Source organism: Pelecanus crispus, chromosome W (genome assembly GCF_030463565.1).
Source record: "Pelecanus crispus isolate bPelCri1 chromosome W, bPelCri1.pri, whole genome shotgun sequence".
Classification (NCBI taxonomy): Eukaryota; Metazoa; Chordata; class Aves; order Pelecaniformes; family Pelecanidae; genus Pelecanus; species Pelecanus crispus.
Window position 1 is genome coordinate 16,296,882 of NC_134675.1, and position 19,247 is coordinate 16,316,128.

At 44.4% G+C, this 19,247-nt stretch overlaps 1 pseudogene; it reads right to left on the reverse strand.

The window, feature by feature from the left end:
- Positions 1-11,153: 11,153 nt before the first annotated feature.
- LOC142596445 (protein unc-13 homolog B-like) overlaps positions 11,154-19,247 on the reverse strand; it is a 164,967-nt pseudogene continuing 156,873 nt past the window's right edge.

A 19,247-nucleotide genomic window follows, 5' to 3' on the forward strand; every position in this document is an offset into this window, starting at 1 on the left:
GAGAAGCCATTTCTTTTTTCCTTTCCCTTTTGCAACGATGATCTTGCACACACCTGACTTGTTCTGACAGAGCTGAGCATAATCACTTGGTTCAAACAGCTGGCATAAATGATCAAAAATTTGCTCTATACCCTGAACAAATGTTTCATAGGCTTCATGTCATGATACCTGATCTAAATTAACAGATCTGTATTCCTCTACATATCATCTAGCGCTGAACCTCTGGATTGGCTGGTCCCACTGCCTAACATGCTCCATGGAAGCCATGCGGAGGTCTGCTGCCTCCTCTACCACCCCTGCTACATTTGAGGGTGGGGGGGGAAAGCTGGGCTTTCAAATGCGCCCCCCCCCCCCCCCCCCGGAAAAATCCTCATTGTTTTTGACAGCCTCTTGCTCTGTAGGGGGCTGCAGTAATCAGAAAGTCCCTTTCAGACGGTCATCTTCTACCCTCATGGGAGACGTGTTCACTGGCCAACCACATTCAGAAAAACAGTTTGCATTTAAGGGCCCTTGTGGTCCCCGTAACCCCTTGCCAATAAGACACTTGCAGTGACACAAAATTCGTTAAGTTTTCCTAATTAGCAGTCTTTGTTTTAACAGTTTTTTCTGTTTTGCTAGCCTGCAAGACAAGGCCCCATAACTAACAGCCCCACCAGCCCTTTTATCACCACCATCCTGCCTGCTGCTCCTCTGTGCTCATAATGATGGTCTTTGAGTGCTAAAACCATTTGCTTACTGTTGCACCCCCAAAACCTGGCTTAGCTGTACTAATTAATAGTCTTATTTGTGTGTTTTGCTTCGATGTCCTGTGAACACTAGCCACAGCCGTATCAGCACAGCTAGCACTTGTATGAACATCCCCCAACTTCCAACAGCCACTGCCAGCCCTCAGTCCTCTGTCTCTTATTTGCATCATCGAGCTAAGGACAAGGGAACACATATACCACCAGCCTGCACCCCATAATGGTCTTACAGGTAGCTTTGCCCTCTATGGGCAAAGGAAGCTCCACCACCTGTGCTCTCTGTGTGACACTGACCTTGAAATCCAGTTTGTAGTTCACAGGCCCATCGGATGGTTCTGGTTCACATAGTCTTTTTGGGGATCCCCTTTGGGTCCCCATGCACATGTTCTTCTGAAGCTGTCATTTTGGTCTGGTTTTCCATTTTCACAGACAGTGTTGCCAGTATCTTGCAGCAGCATGCAAAGCCCAAAGTCTGCCCCAGTAATGCTACGTGGTCATCCTGTTGAGCTGGACCCAGATGCAGGGGACTCTCAGTTTAGTTCACAGAACTGGTCTCTTCTTTGCATGTGACGAGATTTGCGCTGGAGGCCCCTTGGTGGACCTCCTAGGAGAGGTCCATAGCCCTCAGGCATGTTCCAAGTTGTCCATGCCCCCTCCCCCCTTTTGGTGTCCCTCCACCCTCTTGAAGTTCCCCTACCCCCCCCACCCCGGACACATCAGGGCTTGTTCTGCAGCCTTTTAAAGTGGGGGACCCCAACCTAGCCTTTTACTTTTGTTTAATTACTTTCTATTCACATTTAAACTTGAATTATTCATTCCATTAGCTCTTTTTAAAGAATGCTTTATTAATTTTACATATTTATATGTATTTAATGCCTATAGCCTTATAAATGTGTGTATATATATAAAAGTATACACACATATATACATATATAGAAGTATATAAAAATATTTATACGTATTTGTACACTCATATATATATTTCTATATATGTATATATTGTGTATATTGCATATAAATGTATATATTTTTATATCTGAGCACTTCCTGGTCCAAAGGAAGTGGGCAGCCAATCACAGGGCTGCCTGAGAGCTCGTGAGTATGCCGGCATCAAGAAATGGCCGTCAGCCAGTCACAGAGCAGAATGACATTTAGCAAAATGGCAGCTCCCTGTCATAAAACGGTGGCACCCTGTCATAAAATGGTGGCTGAAACAATATGGAGCCCCTCTGTGTATGTAGGGGAAGGGGCTTCCGGGTCTGATGTACTTCCGGGTAAACCAGTATGGGTGGCGGGTCCTGTGCTGTGGTTTAACTCCAGTCAGCAACTAAGCACCACACAGCCGCTCGCTCACCCCCACCCCCCACCCCTCCGGTGGGATAGGGGAGAGAATCGGGCAAAAAAAAGTAAAACCCATTAACTCTATCCCAGCTGAAATCAGGACGTCCTGCCAGCCAATCACAACAGACCACATAACCAGAAGAGGGGAGTGACTTCCAGGACAAATGGCCCCTGAGGCTGCTGGGAGGGGGAAGGGGGCAGGGCTTTCACCGGAAGCTGGGGACGGGGCACATGTCACTTCTGTTTTTCTATATCAGTTGTACCTATACTACTCTCCTGTAAGGAGGTGCCAAGATCGGAAATTCGGTGTTTTGTAAATTGCACCAAATTGATAAAAGGTACCTACATGTCTCTGCCCACCCCTATATGCTGCCCAGCAAACACACAGTGGTCAGTAAACCCTATCTTACTTGAGAAGTAAAGGTTATGCAGCTCATCAGATAAAAATGCACATGAGCAAGCATATATTTTATGAATATGATACCTGGCTCTTTTTCTGAAGTAGAGGCCAGTGATGCTTCTGCACATGCACTGTTCCTAGCTGTATTCAGAGATCAGTCTGTGGGACAAAAGGAAGAGATTGCTAGACATTGCTCATCTCTTACTGTCCTGGTTAAGTTGTAATAATCTTTCCACTTTTTACCAGTATAAAACCTGCAGTATTTGGCTGAAATAATTTATTAGTACTGAGCATATATAAGAAAAATGTTTTCCCTAAGTATTTCATGGACCTTTTAAATAATTTCAAAGAGGCCATGTTCAGAGCCCTTGCAGTCACTTTCCTCAAGTCTCATGACAGATATTTTTCATTTCACCAAAGCAAAAGTTCTTCTAACACTGACTTTTAAAAGCATTCTTTCTGGTTATTTTTGCTTAACTGTTGCTGTATGAGCAACACCATCATATGATTTTTGAAGCTAGCTAAGTAATACAGTCTGACTCTCCAAACTGAAGTCACCACCAAATTGAGAAAAAACCCTACAAGTTGCTGAGTAAGTTTAATGTGCTTGAATACTATTCTTCACAGGCATTGTGTGAACAGAAAAGGGGACACATTCATGAAAGCTATTAGTGAAACTATCCATGCAGAACCCAGCATATATTCAGTTTATAATTAGACAAAAAAATCTATTTTATCACAGAGGTTAAGGATATTGTATGGGTTGACCTTGGCTAGCTGCCAGATGTCTACCCAGCTGGTCTCTCACTCTCCCTCCTCAACAGGGCAGGGGAAGAAAATAAGATGAAAAAGTTCATGGGTTGAGATGAAGACAGGGAGATCACTTACCAATTACTATCACAGGCAAAACAGACTCGACTTAGGGAAAAATAATTTAACTTATTGCCAATTAAAAAGTAGAGTTGGATGGTGAGAAACAAAGACAAAAAAGTAAAACCCCTCCCCCCGCTCCTTTTTCCAAGGCTCAACTTCACTCCTTCCCTTCATTCCAGACTCATCTACTTCCTCCTCCCCCTGCCCCCCCCCCAGCAGCACAGAGGGGATGGGGAATGGGGGACTGTGGTCAGTTCATGATAGTTCCTCTCTGCCGCTCCTTCATCCTCACATTTTTCCCCTGCTCCACTGTGGGTCCTTCACACAGGCTGCAGTTCTTCAAGAATTGCTCCAGGATGGGCCCTCTCCACAGGCTGCAGTCCTTCAGGATAAACCTGCTCTGTCATGGGTCCTCCACGGGCTGCAGTTCCTAGCAGAACCTGCTCCAGCGTGGGCTCTCCACAGGCTGCAGCTTCCTTCGGGGAATATCCGCCTGTTCTGGCACGGGGTCCTCCACGGGTTGCAGTGTGGATATCTGCTCCAGCATGGTCCTTTTCACAGGGTGCAAGGAAATACCTGCTCCACTGTGGTCTCCTCCATGGGCTGCAAGGTAATCTCTGTTCTGCGCCTGGAGCATCTCCTCCCCTTCCTTCTTCTCTGACCTTGGTGTTTGTACTGCTGTCTCCCTCTTTTTTCCTCTCTGCTCTTCTGGCATTTGTGCCCTTTCTTAAACATGTTTTCACAGAGGCGCCACCACCAGCTTCGCTGATTGACTCAGCTTTGGTCTGCAGTGGGTCTGTGGTCGAGTCAGCTGGAACCGGCTGTGTCCAGCACAGGGGAAGCCCCGTGCCTCTTCTCACAGAGGCCACCCCTGCAGCCCCCTGATCAGTGTTGGGGAATTTATATTGTACCCCTTGAGACAAATTAAACACACCTTTGTGCTTAAATATTAAAAAAAAAAAAAAATTAACAATGCACTGGCAGAGCCCTACCACCATAAGTGGTTCTACAACGAGTCTGCAAAGACAGAGCACAAGCCAATTCCTTATATACACTTATACCTGCACCAATCATGTGAGCATTGGCATCAGGTGCCATAACCCAGTGTTCAGTGTTTGGTCCATCCCCCAGCGACAGTTCTGTTCACCAAAAGTGGTCCCTGAGCACTCACAGTCCACGACTGTTACAAGACCATGCTGTGCCATTTCTTATCTCATCAGCCAGTTTAACCCATTCTGCAGTTAGGCCTTCTCGCCCTCCATGCCAGATCATTCCTTGGTCACAAATTACCATTGCTGAGCAGTTACAGTTTGAATTTCCCCTTCATCAGTAATTGGAAAAGGCATCTCTCAGGAAAATCAAGATGCTACAAAATTTTGTTTTGGTGGTTCAATAGATGGAACTTTTCCTTTTGCAAAAAATGATCCTATATCTAAGCCCAGTGTTAGGAATAGAACTAACTGAACACACACACAAAGCAGTAATTTGATTGTGCTGTTTGATTTATGCTATTTATTTTGTGTGTGGAGTCACAAAGAGTTAGAAAATATGCAGAAAACCCTGTGTAACTGTAAAATGTATATGAATCACAGAAATATTTTTTCATGAGAATCAGCCAGACCAATCATATCAGAAATACAGTAAATGTAATTACTTTTAAATTTAGTCACTTGACTCTTATTAAAAAAAGAAACAAAAAAGCCTCAAATACTTACCTACTTGGGAGAAGCTCATACAGTACTATAAAACTTTCAGACTTAATCATGTATGGCAATAGAAACCGAATGAGCAGTTTGCAAATTATATATGTAGAACTGTATCCCATATTTCCCAAGTCATTAGCATTTCAGATAGATGAATTAAAAAATAATTTCCTGTTGCCTGTTGAAGCTATTTTGTTTGGGGTTTATACTATTTATCAAAAATAAAAGTTGAAAAGAGTCTTCTACAGCAGAAAAGGTATTTTTATTTATGATGTTACTTTTTAAACATTTGTAAATTTTCCAAACAAAATTAAAGAGTTTACCAAACAAAAAGCTACCTAGATAAACTAAATCAATAAGTTTGAAATGTTAAAATGAAACTTTAATTTATTTTCTATTCTTATTTTGAATTTTTCCCTAAAGGAAATATTCGGCAGCATTGATACAAGATAGGGAAGCACTGAAACATTAAACCTTTATTTTTTCATAAAAAAAAATATTGTGGGAGAACGCTTAATTCAATTGCCATGGGCTTGCATACTGGACACATGCTAATTAAAATATTCATTTAAATATTCAAAATTAATTATAGATTAAATTTTAAAAAAATGGGTTAAGCTGTAGTACAATGCCACTAACTTTGCTTTCATGTACATGGGTTTTGATCTTTTATCTTTTCAATCCCAAGAGAATAGTGGAATAATCTCTTTCCAAAATGAATATGCTCCTATATTTAAATGAATATGATGTTCTTTTCTTAATTCTTAACTATTTGACAACTATGCTGAGAAAGTCATACTGGCTGTTTACGCTCCAATATATAGTGTTGTAGTTCATTAAGGTAGAGACTAAAATAAAAGTCTCTGCCTTCAGTTAAAGGGGAAAAAAATAAACGCACTTTCTAAAGTGTAGTATAATTAAATGCCATCATGTTATTTCACTTCTTTTAAAAAAAAAAATTCCCTTAAAAAGAAACTCCAGATCACAGAAAAAGAAACTTGATACTTCTGAATTAAGTTTGCTCATTTCCATGCAGTAACTGGCAAATATAATGGAAGTCAGGATTAAGGCAATGTTACCATTTGCACCAAGTTCTTGTCTTACTATAACATTTTTCTTACTGATTTATAATCAGGAATACCATATGTATGGTACGTAACTAGTCATACTGTGCTTTCAGTCAAGTACGTAATCCACACACATATTTCTCATAAGGATTTACATATTGGTAAAGATGGTACAGGGCAGACTATTTGTACAGCAGAAGTCTAAGTATGGAGCTAAGATTTTAAGAAACTGAACACCCAGCTTAGAGTATGTGATTCTGCTTAAGAAGTAAAGCAGAGTTTTATGGAATTCAAATCTATTTGCATTGTATATTGTTTGCAATGTGCATAATCAGGGTAGCAATAAAATAAATATTCAAGAACTACTTGAGCTGAATGACAACACTAGGAAAAAATAAATTGGGTATGAAAAAAAAAAGGAAAAAAACCATAAAAGATTCCCAGCTGTTACATCCAATTTTTAAAAATAGTCTTCTAATGGGAACAGTAGGAAGAAAAGAAAAACCACAAAAATCTAGATATATTTAAAATGGAGCTAGGTAAACTCACAAAGAAACATTATGTGATTTGCCTGCAATAGAAGGGTCCTGGATTCAGTTATGTAGCATGTACTTTTTAGTTCTCTTTTCTTAAATAAAACATAGACCACCACACAGAAAAGTCATAAAATTTTAGAAAAACATTATAGTGGGCCTGCCAACCTAAAAAGCTGAGTTTATGGCTGGAAGGTCTTTGACTCCAATTTCATCTTCCTTTTTTAACCAGAGAAAACAGTCAAGCAAAGCCTTCTGTTCCACCATCTACCTTCATCCGCTGTCAACATTCCTCCCCTTTCTTACTTTCTCTCTTCCTGTCCTTTTTTTGCCAGTCTTTCATTCTGTGTCACCAGTTCTAACTTCTGTAACTTCCTGAAGTTTTACCAAGAAGCAACAAAATTCACCAGTAATTCTTATTCCTACTTTTTATAGTTATCAGTTCCTTCACATCTTCTGTGAAAATTACGAGTTTGTTACAGAAGGCAAGGAGGCATAGCAGAGGCCCAAGAGCAGTCTGCAAATCAAGATGATAATGCTGTTTCAATGTTCATGCAGAATGTATTGTTTGCAAAATAACATCACAGAACCTGCATAAAAAGAAAATTGTTAAAATCTTGCTGAATTTAACTGAAAAAGGGCCACAAAATCATTAAAAGCCTGAGTAGTAAAAGTGTGTCCTTCAAAAGAAAGAAGGTACTGGCAAAGCAAGCCAGTGGGTTGTTTCAGAGTTGGTCCTCTTTTAACTTTTGCTCTTCTGCTCCTCATGGGGCTTTTGGTAAAACAGTGATGGAATATGCGGAAAAAATGTATTTGTTGCCTGCAAATCAGCTGGAGCAGCTAAGAGTGGCGCCATTACGCAGGGAAGACATGAAGGTTGATGCGGTCTACTCTCTGGATGTTGAAATGAGGGACCTCTAGTGATCCTGACCGGAAGACCATTGTACATCACGGAGTTACTGATCCACAATACAGTGAACTTGAGTAGTCCAAAACCTGTGATGCCCCATGCTGCATGCACAGCATGGCCTTCAGGCCTGTGTTGTGCTGCACAGGTCCCTTGGCCACAGGATAAACTCAGCCAGCTCATTGTAACAGGAACCTGCAGGCAGGTCCCACTTGGTACAAGCTATTACGTCACCTGTGTGGAGTTGACATTATCTAAAAGTGCATCGAGAATTTCTTATGTGAATGTGGTTTCTGTTTGACTGTAGAGCTGTTACCTTGTAAGAAAAAGATATAATAGCTTGAAAGACCGAAAGGGGAGAATGTCTCTTCTGTGGACAGGGTCTGCATGGCGTGCTGCATGGGGGTCATAGTCCTGTTAGATGCTACGCCACTCAGGGCTCCCAGCATCTAAAGGGACGTAAGATTATCTATGTTATTCTCTTCTTATAGTGTCAGCTCTAATAAATAACATTTCAAATGATACCTTACAGAGTCTAAGTGCCTTTCTTATTGGGATAATAATGGACCAGCACTTCCCGGTGCAAAACAGGACCTTCTCCAGAAACCAGGCTCGATATACCTAGGAGATAGCTAAGGTGTTCTTCAAAAGTATTTGGCACACGTGAAGCAGAGCGATCAGGAAAGGGAGGGGAAATAACTCTTGTTTTTCTGGTCTGGGCTCTGTAATAATTCACATAAATGTACAGCTCCCTATAATTTCTTACTGCTACCATTTTGTCATGGTTTGTTAAAATATCAGAGGCTTCCAGGGCAGAAGATGCAGTTTCACAATCACCTTCCCAAAGTGAAATGAGACGCTCTTGTTCTTGTCAGTCTTTATTTCAATGTTGATTGTATTGATGTATTGGCAGCTTACTGGCACGTAGAGTGACTTACCATACGTCACTGTCACAATCTCATTGTTATTATAACAAGTCGGAACACAGCACAATAATTGAACTGTAAAGTCCCCAACAAGCTTGTTCTATGCAAGATCTGTGTAGAAGTAGAGTTAAACCCTCCAATGATGTCACCCACAAAGGGAAATTTCTTAGCTGCAACGGCCAGAGAAGCCCCCAAAATATGTGCTAGATCCCCAAATGTAGAAAAAGTTTATAGCTTCTGTTTTGAGCTTTGTTTTCCTTATGACAGGGTCATAGACAAGGCACACCGTTGGAGAGTCAACAGCTGAAGCTCTCTTTGTGGGGGTTGATAAGACATGTCATATGTTCCATCAACATGGAGAGTGATGGATAATAGTCTTTCCACAAAGTATACTGCCATGTCTTACTGTACTGGGTCTGGCTGGGATGGAGTTAACTTTCCTCATAGAAGCCCATATAGTGCTGTGCTTCGCATCTGTGACTCGAACAGTGTTGACAATGCACCGATGTTTTGGATATTGCCAAGCAGTGCTCGCACAGCATCAAGGCTGTTTCTCCAACCCCGCACCCCCCGCCCAAAGGCCAGTAGGCTGGGGGTGGGCAAGAGGCTGGGAAAGGACATAGCTGGGACAGCTGACCCAAACGGATATTCCATAACACGTGATGTCATGCTCAGCAAGAAAAGCTAAGAGAAAGGAGGAGGAAGGGGGGGCATTCGTTATTAAGGCGCTTATCTTCCGAAGTAACCACTACGCATACTGAGGCCCTGCTTCCCGGGAGGTGGCTGGACATCTGCCTGCTGATGGGAACTAGTGAATAAATTTCCTCTTTTTGCTTTGCTTCTGTGCGTGGATTTTGGTTTTCTTGTTAAACTGCCTTTATCTCAACCCATGAGCTTGTCCACCTTATTTTCTCCCCCTGTCCGGTTGAGGAGGGGGAGTAAGACTGGGGGGGGGGGGGGGGCTGGCAGCCAGCCAAGGTCAAACCACAACAGCAGCCAAACAGCAAATTGACTGTATCAGCTAAACGTAGCCACCGGCTTTTTAACTGTTCCTGGCCTAAGGAAATGCAGACTTAGAGCAAGACAACACAAGTTTTAGGGGTACACTTATTGTTAAAATAAGATACATTGTGCATGTATTAGAGCTGATAATATCCTATGACTAATCAATAGTATCTTTTATTTGTGCAGCTATAGTAGGTATTCAGCTTATTGTTTTACACTTTTCTGTATAGCCCAGTCATCCTCTAAGCAAGTGACTTTGCCTGCCGCAACTCCACCTACTAGTGGCTGATAAAGTCATAGTGCAAACACCACAATCTCCAAGGAAAACCAAGGCAATGAGATAGCCTGCCAGAAGAACCTTGCTCAGCAGTGGCGTGTTAGCCTTGAGGTCCAGGTATGTATGGCTCTATCAGACTCAGACGACGATGAAGGAACACTTATGTTCCCCATCACAGAGCTTGTTGGCTAGTTTTCTTCAGCTGTTAAGCTTTGTTTTTCTTGGTTTAACTGTAACAGTACTTTTTCTAATTGACCAGGTGTCTATGGCTAATTTGTTATAGTTTATATAGTTAGCAGTAATGAGGAGTTATTCTATACAGAATGAGACCAGCCTGGTTAGCTCAGCTGGTTAGAGTGTGGTGCTAATAATGCCAAGGTCATGGGTTCAATCCCTGCTCACTGCAGGGGGGTTGGGCTAGATGATCTCTCAAGGTCCCTTCCAACCCAAAGCATTCTATGATTCTATTTACAACTCTAACATGATGAGATACGGGCCTGGTATGCTAGCAGTGGCCTTGAGAAGTAAAGACACAGGATGTGGTGGTAGAGGAGTAGAGAGGCTTGAACTGATAAGAGATGGGGCACAGACTTGGCACTGGAAACTACCTGGCTATATGCAACTCAGCCAGACCAGTATGGGAAGTGTATGTGTGGCTCAGCCCAACATAAATTACAAAAACCAACGAACAAAGGATCTCTGAAGAAAGAGCTGTGGGCTTGAGCTGTCTTCAAACCACATATTACTTCCTTGTGGCTGGGAATGCGCAGTGTTGTGATAGTGAGCACATGCTATAGATTGGTAAGGACATTCACATTTATATTGTGATTCAACTGTATATTGCAATTGCTTTACTCTGCTAAGTGTAATTTGTACTTATGTTGTGATCTAAGTGCACTCCTGTATCACTGTGCACTTTGATAGTGTATATCAATATCCCGTGTAACTTCAAAAATCTTCAGATAACTTTGCATTAAACACCAAACCCTCCATGTGTAGAATATCTAAAAGAACCTGGTCAGAGAGTATTGGATTGTGACACCCTGTCTCCCAGATGGCCGCTGGACCCGTATCCTAGGTACCTTGTGCCTGGATGTATCCTGGACCACATCATGGGTGGGTGGCCTTGTCTGTGACTGTCTCCTGAATGGACCCAGGCGCTACATTACAGGTGACTGTCTACTGGATGTGCCCTGCGCCCAAGTCATGGTTGGCCCTGTCTGCAGCCCTGCCTCCTGTCCTGTCCCTGGTCCTGTCTGCTGGAGGGACCCTGGACCCATGTTAATATATTTGGCCCTTTCTGCTAGATGAACTCTGGACCCACATCATAGATGGCCCTATCTCCTGGATGGGCCCCAGACCTATATCATAAGGGACTCTATCTGCTGGATGCACCATGGATCTTTGTTGTAGGCGGCCCTGTCCGTGGCCCTGCATCCTGCCCTATCTGCTTGATGGGTTCTGGACCCGTGGTGCAAGTGACCTTGTCTCCTGGATAAACCTCAGACTCATTTGATAGACAGCCCTGTCTGCAACCCCAGACCCATGTCATAGGGGGCCTTGTCTCCTGAATGGACTCCAGGCCCATGTCTTAGGACACACTGTCTGTTACCCTGGAGCTTGGACGGACCCTGGCCCCACCTCATAGGCAGCCCTGTCTGCTGCATGTTCCCCAAATGCACTTTGCAGGCAGCCCTGTGCCCTAGCTTTTTTCGGGAACCGTGTCATGGGTGGCCCTGTTTCCTAAATGGACCTTGGACCACAGGTGCCCCTATGAGAGGCTCTGTTGCCTGGATGTACACTGGACCACATTGTGGGTATCATTGTCTGCGACCCTATTTGCTGACCAGACCTTGGACCCATGTTGTAGACTGCCCTATGTTCTGGATGCACCATGGATCTAAGTCATGGGCTACCTTCTCTGCAGCCCTGCTGCCAGCCCTCTCTACATTCCTGTCTGCTGGATGCACCCCTGACCCATATCATAGGCAGCCCTTTCTGCCTCTCTTATTCCTGGCCTGTCTGTGGCCCTGTCTGCTGAAAGGGACCCTGATCCCATTTTGTAGGGTGCCCTATCTGCTGGATGAACCCCAGGCCCCACATCATAAGCAGCTCTAGATGGACCCCAGACCCGTGTCATAGGCCAGCCTGTCTCCTGGGTGCAGGAGTCTCCTGGCCAAGTCTGCATCCTTGCATCCTGCTCTACCTACTTGATGGACCATGGACCCATGTCATAGGTGGCCCTGTCTCCTGGACAAGCCCTAGACCACATGGGCATTCTTGTCTGTGGTTCTATCTCCTGACTGCATGCTGGACACGCCCTTTTGTTGAAGGCTAACTCTGAAACTTAGCTAACATCGTATCAGGCCGAGATGCTTTTGTAAGCTGATGAGTAAAGGACGCTTAATCATCCCTAATCAGAAGAACAAACATTCACTACCCTTTAACCAAAGACATGCCGGAGCAACTAGACCTTGAAGAAGTACTGAGAAACTGATAAAAGGGAGCATCCTACCCCAGAAGGTGCCAGAAAAACTGGACGATTGCTGAAAAACAGTAACTGGGAGAAGGTAATTCTGGCAGGGGGAGATCGCGACCACCAACTCAATTTAGGACCAAAAGGATTTGCCCCCCCACCCCCCTGTAAGGAGCAGGCGTGCTAATTTACATAGTAAGCGAGGCTAATTAGACTAGAGTTGACCAATAGCAGATAGCATGGTAATTACTAACGAATCATCGTAAAAAGAATGATTACTAACTCTGTAAGTTGTTTTGTGTCTAAATAGGGCGCAGAAAGCCGCGTTCGTTGTGCTGGCTTTGCGGAAGTACCAGCTAGCACCCATCTCTGCGCAGAAATGAAATGAAATCTCTATCTCAACTCAGAGTGTGGACTGGATTGTTGCACAGCAGGTGACGAACTCCCTTTGTGAGAAAACAATAGTAAAGAAATCAGAGTTGAAAAATCACGATGTTTTTACTTGGCTTTTCCTTATCGCAAGATGAATTTTGCTGAACAGTGACACTTTAAGAATTAGTTGATGCTAGGTGGATCTATAGGAAAGGCAAGTAAACATTTTACAGCCAGTTTTCCTTTCAGCAATCAGACCGTTCTTTTACTTTCGTTTGTAACCTGCTATTTGAGGGTAGTGTAGTAATAACTTAAAAGGTCTTCCTTTAACTTGATATTAGATACGTCTTAGGCTATTTAAAAGTGGATCTGCATCTGTTTCTTTACGCAAACATACAGTGAAAACAGAAATACAGCCTTTCTAGCCTAGAGGAAAAACAGTGATAGGTATAGTTACAGATTTATACACCTCTGAGATGGAAATATTGAAAGGTAGACACATAGATTTGACAATTATAATAATTACTTAATTTTTCAGTGCTTGTTCGAGACTTTATTTGGTAAATACAGAAGCTAGGAGTGTCAAGTCTTCATTTTCAAATCTTGCATCAGCTCAGTTATATGAAACCAGCATGGGATACATGCTATTTCCTAGAGATAATTGAATTTGCTACTGTGTTATACATGGGAATTCATATCAAAACAAAGTGTTTCTAAAACCACTTTGAATCTTGGCAATAACAACAGCAGCAAGGTCTGAAGAAGCAGCCAGGACTAGCTTATCAGCACTGTTATTCCCAAAGGCTCTCTCTTGTTTGTGAAGAAATTGCACGATTTGCTGAATGCTTTAGTCCTGGTACAAGAGATGTTATCCTCTTATTTACAGTCGTATACAATAACTTATCGGAGACCACAACTGCTAACACTTGAACACAACTCAAGACAGATGCTCTATGCCAATACATCTTCCCGTTTCATTCTCCAGCCATGGACTGGAGGAAAAATAACATTTCACTTCCCTTTTATATTTTGAGTAACCAGGTACCCATTTCTAACAGAAAAGTTGGCTGCTTGTGAAGTCATTTGTAGCATAACATAAAATTCAGAATCTGAGTGAAACACTGAACAAAGATAATTATATGTATGCACATACCAAGAACAAAAGCAGGGCTAATTTGACATGACTTCGTGTAATCGAGACAATTGCTTCTGCAAGTTGCCATAAATGGATGAAAAGAAAAAAAATGGTTAATACTACATCTATGTTACAGAAGGAATAAAAACATATAAGGACAGGAAAAATACTTTTGCACCTAAAATTAGTTTATGATTTACAAAGTGTGTTTGACTTACACATGCCTTTAAAAGGTAGGTTTGTTCTGTTTTTCTGTAAGCCTTTTCTGTTTTCCTTAAGGAACCGTTGTGTTGGGGAGAAAAAAAAGACACTGAAATAGGAAGTAATTTTTGCTTTAATATATCCAGGAACTGCCTTCTCATTGACTGATGGAGAAAGGAAGTTATGGGATGAATGGTCAGAACACTACTGTGGGATTGTCATTATAACCGTTCATTCATACAACGCGGCTCTAGCCAGTAATTGCCATGAGTTACTTAGAAGTTTCTTCTAAGGAGTTCAATACCTCCTCCTCTTTATGTAACCTTTTTCACAGAATCACAGAATGGTTGAAGTGGGAAAGGAACTCTGGAGGCCATCTGCTCCAACCCAACACCCCCCCACACACACACTTAAGCAGGGCCACCTAGACCCATTTGCCCAGGACCATGTCCTGGCTTTTGAATACGGCCAAGGAGGGAGACTCCACAACATCGCTGGGCAACCTGCTCCAGTGCTCGGTCACCCTCACTGTAAAAAAGGGTTTCCTGATGTTCAGATAGAACTTCCTGTGTTTCAGTTTTGTGCCCGTTGTCCCTTGTCCTCTCACTGGTCACCACTGAAAAGAGCTTGGCTCCCTCTTCTTCAGACCCTCCCTTCAGATATTCACACACGTTGATGAGATCCGTCCCTGAGCCTTCTCTTCTCTAGGCCAAATAGTCCCACCTCCCTCAGCCTTTCCGTATAGCAGAGACAATCCAGTCCCTTAATAATATTTTTGGCCATTCACTGAACTCTCTCCAGTAGCTTGTACTCTCTTGTACTGGGGAGCCCAGGACTGGATAGAGTTCTCCAGGTTCTGCCCTCACCAGTGCTGAATAGAGGGGAAGGATCACCTCCTCGACCTGCTGACAACGCTCCTCCTAACGCAGCCCAGGATACCCTTAGCCTTCTTTGCTGCAATGGCACATTGCTGGCTCATGTTCAACTTGGTGTCCACCAGGAACGCCAGGGCCTTTCCTGCAAAGCTGCTTTCCAGCTGGTCTTTCCCCAGCATGTACTGGTGCGTGGGGTTGCTCCTCCCCAGGAGCAGGGCTTGGCACGTCCCCTTGTTAAACTTCATGAGCTTTCTGGCAGCCAATTTCTACAGCCTATTGAGGTCCCTCTGGATGGCAGCATGACATTCTGGTGCGTCAGCCACTCCTCCCCGTTTGTTGTCATCTGCCAACTTGCTGAGGGCACACTCTGCCCTATCAGCCAGATCATTACTGTTCAACAGGACTGGAACCAGTATTGACACCTGGGGTATACCACTAATTACTGGTCTGCAACTACACTTCACGCCACTGATCAGCACCCTCTGGGCCTGGCCATTCAGCCGCTTTTCGGTCCACCTCACTGTCTGCTCATCCAGCCTATACTTCATCGGTTTGTCTATGAGGATCTTCTGGGAGGCAGTACCTTCTCAAAGTCCAGACAGACTACGTCCACTGCTCTTCCCTCGCCTACCAGGCCAGTCCCTTCATCACAGAAGGTTATCAAGTTGGCCAAGCATGGCTTGTCCCTTGGTGAATCCATGCTGACCTACTCCTGACGATTTTTCTTGTCTTCATCTGCCAGGAAATGGTTTCCAGGATTAGCTGCTCCATCACCTTCCCAAGAATCAAAGCAAGGCTGAATGGCCTGTAATTCCACGGGTCCTCTTTCTTGCTCTTTGATTTTTACAGGAAGCCATTTTGTGTTAGACGCAGCATTGGTAACTTTAATAAGGTAAACAAAAGATAAGCTCACTGTGTCCTTTTGGAGACTTCCCAAATTGACACCACGATACCAGGTAATTGATGTCACTGCATTGTTTTTCTACAGACTTAGATAGCTGGAGAGATGAATTTTCCCCACCGATATTTATCATTAGCTAGGGCATTCCAGAATGGTGTTCTGTGGGCAAAAATACCTGTAAGAAAGGAAAAAAAAATATATTCATATTCTGTAGTGTGTTGTGAAAAATGCACTTCACGTCACATCAGAGTCAATTAAAATGTTTGGTTCAAGGAAGCAAGCTGCACAAAAGTTTCAGATTGGTATTTTTAAAAAGGCTCAGCGTGAAGCAAATTTCTTTAAACTGTGACTTGAAACCATTTAACTTTGAGAACTAAAGGGAAGATTGCTGCAAACTTAATTTTCTTAGTTAAGTTTATGGAAGCATTAAAATAAGTTGTGATGTTAATGTTAAGACCACTAAATATTTGTTAAGGGTTACTGAGAATTGTTTGGAGGAACAGCAATAGGCGAGAAAGTAAAGGGAAAAATGCTAATTTCGAAAGAATGAATATTTAACTGATTAAGATAAAAGCTGAATTTTTGTTCATAAGAGTAACTAACTCATTAAAATGACAAAAGTAGAAGTAAAGTACATTTGCGAAACTAGATAAAATGTATTAAATGCCAAAAAGGTAAACGTTTATTAAATAAAACCCCAAAGGATTCCTTGAATGAAGAGGCATTGAATTTTAACTGCAATTCAAACCATGCTATAAGCTGCTTCGGCTCTAATAATATCTTGTGCTTTATATAGATAACAGATGTTCATATAGATAACTTTCAGTAATACAGAGGAAAAACAACATCTGAGACTAAGAACAACATTGAGTGTTGTTGTGGGTTAACTCCAGTAGGCAGTTTAAGCAGCACACAGCCGCTCAGTCACGCCTTCACAGTGGGAGGGGGAGGAGAACTGGAAGGGCAAAAGAGAAAGAAAACTAATGGACTGAGAAAAAGACAGTTTAGCTAAAAAAGCAAAGTGGCGTGCACAAGCAAAATCAAGATAAAGAATTAATTCACTCCTTCCAATCAGCAGGCAGATGTTTAGCCATTTCCTGGAAAGCAGGGCTCCATCGCACGTAACAGTTACTTTGGAAGACAAAACACAGTAACCGTGAACGTCCCGTCCTTCCTCCTTCTTCCCCCTGCCCAGCTTTTATTCATGAGCACGATATCATATGGTATGGAAAATCCCTTGGGCCGTGATCACTTCCCTAGGGAGCCTGTTCCAGTGACTGACCACTCTCTCCCTGCTGTTTATCTTCCCCCACTCAGGTGGATCATATGGGCTCCAGCCCTGGTTCAAACGGCTCCGGACTCCAGCCACTCTTTGGGCTGCTCTGGCATCCAGCGTCAATTGGGGAGCTCTGGGCTCAAGCCCCAGCTTGGGCAGTTCTGGCCTTTAGCCCTTGCTTGAGCCGCTCTGAGATCCATCCCTGCTTCAGGTGGCTCTGTGCTCCAGCCCCCTCTTGGGGGGGGGGGGGGGCAGGGCAGGGCAGGGAGGGGGCTGCTTATTTGCCCCCACGTAGGCATCTCTGAACTTCAGACCCGGTTCAGGTGGAGCCGGACTCAAGACCCTGCTTGGGCATCTCTGGGCTCCAAACCCAGCTTGGGCACCTCTGGCCCCAGCCCTGGAATGGGTTGGTCTGCGCTCCAGCCCCGGGTTTGGTAGCTCTGGACTCCTCCCCCACTCAGGCAGCTCTGGGATACAGCCCTGGCTGAACTGGCTCTGGGCTCCTGCCCCAGTTCAAGATGCTCTGGGCTCCAGCCCATGCTGGCGCCTCTTTTGATGCCAGCTTTGGCTCAGACAGGTCTGGCCTCCAGCCCCAGATTGAGGAGACCTCTTTTCTAGCCCTGGCTTGAGCTTCTCTTGGCTCCAGCCCCCACTCAGGCAGATTTGGGCTCCAGAGCCGCCTAACCTGGGGCTAGAGCCCAGGGAGGCCTCAGCTAGGGCTGGAGCCCTGGACCATCTGTGCTGTGGCTGCAAATGGGGCATTTGTCCATGGTGCCAGCAACTGGCGCGAGTGCAGGTTTGCGAGTGAGTGTGTGATCACTAGCAAATATCAAGGCAGAATAACCAACGAGTAGATGAAATGGCCTGGGAGCCAGGTGTGTAGGTGTCTAAGGACAAGAGAATGGGGGATTGGCTCCTGGGGGACCCGGGGAGTCCCAGACAGCTCTGTGTGCATTTGCATGAGTGAGGTGTTCTGTACCAGCAACTGGAGCGGGGCTGCAAGACTCAGGGGCTCCTATGTCCAGGTGCCAGCAACTGGGGAGACCAGGGAATCCAAGGACCAGCTACTGGGCAGACTAAGTGTCGAAACCCAGCTACTGGATGGATCCACATTGTACGTATATGTATATTTATTCCCACTAGTGGACTTTCATCTTGAACTACTGAAAGGGGAACAGGATGAGGCTATTTGTGCTGTTTGTACTCGTGAGAGTTCTCTGTCTGTCTGTGTTGCTCTGTGTGGCCAGCCATGGGGCCCTGGGCCCATATCATGGGAATCTGTATTGGGTTTACGTGAGAAGGTTTTGGTAGCAGGGGGAGCTACAGGGGTGGCCTCTGTGAGAAGAGATCAGGAGCTGCCCCCATGTCTTGAAGAGCTGCAGCCCGTGGGAAGGACCCACGCTGGAGAAGTTTGTGAAGGACTGTAGCCCATGGGAAGGACTCTTCGCTGGAACAGAAGGAAAGTGAGGAGGAAGGAGCGGCAGAGATGAAGTGTTACGAACTGACCACAAGTCCCATTCTCCAGCCCCTTGCACCTTTCTGAGGACTATGAGAGAAAGGACTGTGGTGGGTTGACCTTGGCTGGCTGCCAGGTGCCCAGCAAGCCGCTCTCTCACTCCCCCTTCTCAGCTGGACAGAAGGCGAAAATAAGATGAAAAAAGCTCACGGCTCAAGATAACGACAAGGCGATCACTCACCAACTGAGTTCTTGTTGGTGTCCAGCATGGGGCTGGAGACATCAGTTTTGAATTGAGCGTGCAGAGGGTACAGCTTGTTAGTGACTGCTTTGAGGGCTTGCTGCACTGCTTATCTCTCTGTTTTTTCTGGGCCTTGGGAACATTTTGATACAAACAAGGGCTAGGCACTTGGCCTTGGCATTGATGCTCTTGCTCTGCCGGGTGAGCTACCTTGAAGACAGACTCAAGGAATACACCTCCCTGTTCTACTCCGGGACTGATGTGGATTGTGGATAGTTGCGTTGCGCAGGCTCCCGATGTTCTTGCACATCCTTGTGTAAGGTGTTTGATCCTTCTATCTAACACTGTTGGTTTATTATTGGGTTTATGGAATCTGGTTTCATCCTGGCGTAAAAGGAGACTATTTTTGGTGAGGTGATACTGAAATATGCCCTGAAGTGGCTGGTCCCTGTGTGGCAGGGTGTGTGGAAGGGTTTGGGCAGGTGCCTAGGGTGGTTATCACCTCCCATAGCCTGGGATTTTACACCTGAACAGGCAAG